The following is a 6,592-nucleotide window of genomic DNA, read 5'->3' on the forward strand; positions in this document are numbered from 1 at the left end:
GTACAGAAGAGTCAATATGCTAGCAACATTTCAGTGATACTTAGTAGAAGAACAGTTGACCCACTCCCATAGGCATTATCTCTGTATCCCCAACTCTCCTATTCTCAGAGGCTAAACTAGAAGAGTAACAGGTTAACCCTGGCTCATTCACAGTTGGTTCATACTCTGGTTCATCCACCAGAGTATTTTACTTTTTAATTGTAAAATCTTCTAATGGTATCAAATCATAAATATTTTCTGATGCAAGTAATCAACATGTTCATCTCAAATTGTTCATCTCAAATAATCATGTTCAATTTGTTCAAAACACTTCTTAGCATTAACATCTCTTCTAGCTTTTTTCTTGGGATGAAATAAATATGCCTTCGAAATAGTTACATCTAAGTGCTCTGTTAATTTCTGCTTTTATTCTTATACAAAATAAGTTTTCTTCCAACAGAACCAAAAAAAGGTTTTAATATTTAACATTAAAATAATAAAGCTAATTTAATATCTATACTTTCCTTACAGAAAAATTCAAAAACATTCCTACTGGTGACATTTTTGTTGTTTTGAACTAAATATTACATCTGAAAAATATTGTATTTCTAGCTACAATGAATAGAAATAAAGATATTTTAAAAATATGTATTGATATGCTATTCCTTAGGGGTTTACTTACATTGTAAAAGCGAATGAACTTCAGAAAGAGATTTAAATCTCATTTTTTAATTGAAAAGAAAATATCAAGAAATTAACTTAAGTCGTGTTCTGAATGCTTATCAGGAACGACATCAGAGACAAGTATTACAACACGAGACAGGAAATTAAAAACGAGACACTTCTCAAAATTCACCATATTTTAGCAATCCTACTTCACCATTAGCAAGAGAAAATTGACTTGCATAAACCCCTATCACTCTAGCAAACACAAGAGGATGGCAGCTTGCTGTGGCAGGAATAAAGTTTATAGTTGTCTGTGGACAAGTTATTTAACATCTCTGAATCTCATTTTCCTCATCTGGATTGAGAATCATATTCCACTTGGGTTGTTTTGATGATTTAATAAAACAATAATTTATGTACGTGGAAAGCCTATGGTGGATTTTTTTAAATGGCATTTTGTGTGTGTTTGTGTGTGTGTAAAGCAGCGAAAAGAATACTTCTCTTCTATGCATAAGAAAAATAGCTGTATGTAGTAAACGCTATAATCTGCTGTACAGATTCTCCTCTTTATGATTGAGATATTCATTCCACCAGCTGCTGAGACTTTTGGATGCTGACTGATCACAGCTAATCTCAATGACTGATGAGGAGTCCAAAGGCCGGGTCCCATTGCCTCAGTGTGGACAACCTTGAAGGGCTGTCCTGGCTCCACAGTTCCCTGGGAGAAGGCTGAAGCTCTGATGCAACTGCATTGTAGTTCAACTTTCCTCTCTGCTCCATCCCGCTTTCTTTACTCCCTCGCAGGTGCTGCTTCTGAGAGTAGTATCCAATAAACTTCCTTCAAACATATCTGTCTGAGTCTGTGTTCAGGATATCCAACCTATGACAGTGTGACTTAAGGAATACTGAAATGTCTCCTCACTGGCCTACCTACTGCTAATCATTCATGCATTCGACACCTACCTTCTATTTATTGAGGGCCTGCTACATGGCGAGCTCGGTGTCTCTTTTTCGGAGTTTTCTTTAATGTGTCTCTTCTAATGAATGAGGCACTGCTCTTCAGAGAAAAACATTCTAACATGTTGGCAGCAATGAGATTTTCTGATTGTCTATTACCAATCAGTGTCAGCTAGCAGGAAACTTTCTGTCAGGTTTACTAGAAAACATTCACTAAGTAAAAGAAGTATACATTGGATTTATGTTGAGAAAAATAATGTAGCAACATGAATAAATTATGAAAATATGCTATTATAACACAGGCGGTACATTAGAATAACAGATGCAAATTTGTTTTGTGAATTATGAGGTTATTCTCAAGTTATGTATGATTTTACTCTCAAGCTGTTTATTGCATCTTTTCTCCTATTTCATTTGATTTGAAAGCATGTTTTCCTAAATGGGGACTGGTTTATGCTCTAAAATTAGAGGCAGCGGGGTAAAATGAAAAGAAACATAGGTTTCAGTGTAAAAAGATTTGAGACTGAATTCTTTTGCCTTTTTATAACTGTGACCTTGGGGAGATCTCCAGGCTCTTTCAGTCTTGGCTTTCTTATAACTTAAATGATAATACTAATATCTACTCCCTAGAATTTTTGAGATAATTAGATGAGGTAATACATAAAAACTACAATGTCACTTAAAAATAACTCAATGTACAATAATAATTATTGTTATTATTATAGTATCTGTATTTATACATGATGCTCATCAGATGATAAACCTCATTATGGAATTAAGTATATTACTAATGCATGGGAATTCAGAATTTCCTAAAGTGAATATTTGATCTGAGAGGTCATATAACAAAACATTTTTTCTAGACCAACTAATTCAAGTTTGTGAGGCTTAAATGAGTTGAGACATATATATATATGTGTGTATATATATACATATATATATATATATATACACACATATATATATATGTATGTGTATATATACATGTATATATAATTAAATAAAACTTTATGAATAACATAAGCACTAGGATATTTGTCGAATAAGCATTTTGTTACCTTATTAAAATTATCAATCTGTTTTGAGTAGCAATAGTATAGACCTTGAAATTTTTAGCCATTTATAAGGAAAGCAAGCTGTTCTATAAAATATATATATATATATATATATATTTTTTTTTTTTGCCTACAGCACTTGGTATTCCTAGGTGGTCTCCCATCCAAATACTAACCAGGCCCAACTCTGCTTAGCTTCTGAGATCAGACAAGATCGGGCGTGTTCAGGGTGGCATGGCCATAGACTCTATAAAATATTCTAATCTGGTTGGTCACAGAGAAGAGAAACTATGGCTGAATCTATAGATTGAGTAGTTAAACTCAGTTAAGTTAAAATGGAACAATTATTGGGCCTATCTTCTACTTAAATAAAACTTCAAGAGAAACATAGTTTATATGTTTTTTTTTTCTGATTTTTCCAGCAATTAATACTTTCTTAAAGTTTTCGTAGCTTACAGAAAAGCTATCCAGAATATACCTAAGCTGGATCCAGACCAACTAGGCCTGGGCCTAGATCAAAAATAGGGCTCAGTTTGTTTTCAAGTTTCCAGATTAAAAAAAAAAAACAGTAGGTTTCTTTTTAGTGGTCTACCTACTTAAGGAGTTTTGAGATATTTCTTAGAACATTTTTTTTTTTTTTTTTTAGAAAATACAACTGAAAGCACAACCTTGACACTCTTTCATATAGCTACAGTAATCACATGTCTGAACTAAAAACTTAGGTACGGCTTTATGCTGAAAGGACAAGCTTGAAATGTGTTCATTGACTTATAGGTTCATTGACTTAGAGTAACAGAGATTTATGCATCTTCATCTTTTACTGTTTGAAAACTCTGCTGTGATCGCTTATAGCATGGGAAGTGAATGACTTGATAATAATGGTTAAGTGAAAATTTCTCCTTTTACATGGACCACATTTATAATGGTTCCTTCACCCTCCCCTCCCCCCACACCATTTCATTATAATTAATGTGTATATATGGTGATGAGTTTATTTTCCAACTTTAGAGTGACATAAAATGCTGGTTAGGCTACAGCAAAGTAGCAAAATTGTCCATGGAGAGAATGTCCCACTCTATACTCTGGTCTCAGGAAGTGGAAGGAGTCTTATGGCAGATGAGAGGCCTGGAAATGTCAGGGTTCCAGTTATGGGGTAGCCTTGATGGCAAAAATGGCAGTGAGGCCCACAACAGGGGTCACATACAGTCATAACTAATATAAGATTTATCTATTTGTGGCATTGGTTTCCTCCAGTAAAGTGGAATTTATAGGGAAGGAAGGTAAATGTGAATCTTGGAGCTTTGTTACAAGGGATCTATACTAATTAGTTGTGCTCCTTTAGGCAAGTAAATTTGTGATGATGACTGCTTTACAAAAAGGCAGATAATTCAGTTAAAAGGACTATGAAAAACATAAAGTATTACATAAACATAAGTTATTACCAATATAATTTAATTCATTTTTAGTAGCTTTTTAAATGTCAAAGATGTTTAAATGTTTAATTTCTTATTCTAGATTAACATAGTTTTGAGAACACCCTTCCTAAGGTAAAGAACAGAAGAGGGCTTTGTTTGTTTTGTCTAATCCTAGAATCCTTTTTCATGAACAGTTTATGGCAATGCAATCAAAGGGGCTATGTGACTGGTTCAAAAGTTAACAGAACTTTTCTAAGGAGACAGTATTAGAAATTATTGGAGAATGATCACAAATACTACATCATTATTATTATTATTATTATTATTATTATTATTATTATTATTATTTGCTCTAATTAGAGTTCAGAGCAGAGATCTCCCTATAAATATAGTAAAGAGAAATTTTTATTTTATTTTCTTCCTATAAAGGTCCATCTATGAAACTGCATTCAATTTCACAGATTAATGGTGCCCAACATCACATGCCCACCTTTTCCTCCTTATAGGCAAATGAGAGTGCAGTGTTAAGTTCCATGGCTGCAAGTATATTGTTGGAGTAAAACCTTACTGCTTAAATGGAGATTAAGTCAAAGTACTACCAAAAGTCACTATTAAGTCCTTAATCCCCTGTTCTGTATCTAAGGGAGAAAACTACACTTCTCAGATATGTAGTGCTATTCAGTGATTGGTACTTTCCAAGTTTTCTTAGTAGTTCATACAGAAGTTTGAGGAACCTACTTAAGTGTGCTATTTTTTTCTTTAAATAAAACCTTCTCTCTTTTCTTTGACAAGAACACTAGTTACATGAACAAAGGAAATAGATGGAAACACCAACAAGAAGCTGAATAAGTGAAGAATTTAAAAGTGATGGTACAAATTGAAAGAAAGCTTTTCCATTAATAATTTAACAGGTGATAATTGGCAAATGTGGCACATATTGATTGTTGCTTAACCATTCTCCAAACTACCAATGCCTGGCTGGTAGACGAAACCTCCAATCACAAAAATTTAAAAAATTCAGACATTTGCTTGCTTGCAATAAGGGTACAGACATAGAATGTAATTTTGATTACGTGATCTGAGGCTAATTTTCTGGGAGTTTTCTAGGAAGGATTTCTTTCCTTGAAATAAATAAAATGCCCAAGGAGAAGAGTCTCTCTTTCTTCTTGCATTGGATAATATCAAAGAGGATCTAACGCTTGAAACTTCTGCAGCCATCCTGTGATCACAAGGACAAAAGCCAGAGAATCATTAGGAGACTTATTCAGAGCTCTACTTTCACTGAGCCAAGGCTGGAGTACCAAGACATGTTATTTTTGAGGAAAAATTGGACAAGAATTATTGGCATTCAAAAGGGAAAAGCAGTTGATGATGATATATTTTGAAACGGGTAATTGGGTGAAGAGTAAAGGCATTTGCAGGGTAGCATTTGCTCCTAGGTGAAGCCTAGGAGAAAAATACGTCAAAGGTTGAAGATAAAAACTTTAGAGATCTCAGGTATTATGCTGAAAGTAAGTGATTCAAATAAAGATGTATGTATTCAATTTGACACCTTCAGCCATTTTCTACAACCTGTCTCCAAGTATGATGACCCCCTAGCATCATGATCTTTTGACCCTGGGAGAAAACAGAAGATTCTTTATTAATGGAACTGACCAGATCTATGGCTACTGATATTTGGGGGATGCACTTATAAAAAAGTGAAAATCCCTTCTTGATCTCTCTACTTAGTAGTATTCCACAAAGAAGCCCATATAAATATGCAATGCTTTCAATGAATGTTAACAATAATTTACTCTTAATTATCACAGGATGACAAAAAAATCACCTTACATTTGGGGCAAGTATCTAACAACAACAAAAAAACAGAGACCAAAACAAACAACAAAAAGAACTCATCGAAAAAAAGTTGAATGCAAGCACTGGAAGAAAAACTTAAAGACATCTACAATTAATATCCTAGGAATAAAAAGATAATGTATATAAAAAATGAGAAGAGAGTACTATTAAAAATATTTAGTTAACGTAAATATTTTGTTTTGGAACAAAAATGCTTGGAAATGATAAATCTAAGAGCAAAATTATAATAATAGAAGTTTCATTGAAAAGATTTCCCAGAAAATGAAAAGAAAAAGGACAAAGAAATGGCAAATAAGAAAGAGAAAGAATTAGAAAATTGTAAAATTAATGTGGGAGATTCGAAACCCAAACGATAGAATTTCCAAAAAGATAACAGAAAATGGATGGGAGAAGATTATCAAAGAAAAAATTCGAGATTTTAAATGAACTTCTTAGAACTGCAGAACAGGAAGTTCTGAACTTAACGGCCCAGTGAGTATCCAATCCAATGAATGGTAAAGAACCACTGGCAAGTAGATTCCAGTTATGAACTTGCTGTGGGCCGCCACACATCACTTAAAAACAGAAAAGTGCTGTGCCACCCTAAGATGAAAGTCAAAGGATAGATAAACCTAAAACTACTTCTGAATGTAGTTATTGTCAATAAATGTGAAAAATCAG

At 33.4% G+C, this 6,592-nt stretch overlaps 1 pseudogene; it reads right to left on the reverse strand.

The window, feature by feature from the left end:
• Positions 1–2,784: 2,784 nt before the first annotated feature.
• LOC111740497 lies at positions 2,785–2,903 on the reverse strand (annotated as a pseudogene).
• Positions 2,904–6,592: the final 3,689 nt, after the last annotated feature.

Source organism: Pteropus vampyrus, unplaced genomic scaffold (genome assembly GCF_000151845.1).
Source record: "Pteropus vampyrus isolate Shadow unplaced genomic scaffold, Pvam_2.0 Scaffold64, whole genome shotgun sequence".
Taxonomy (NCBI): Eukaryota; Metazoa; Chordata; class Mammalia; order Chiroptera; family Pteropodidae; genus Pteropus; species Pteropus vampyrus.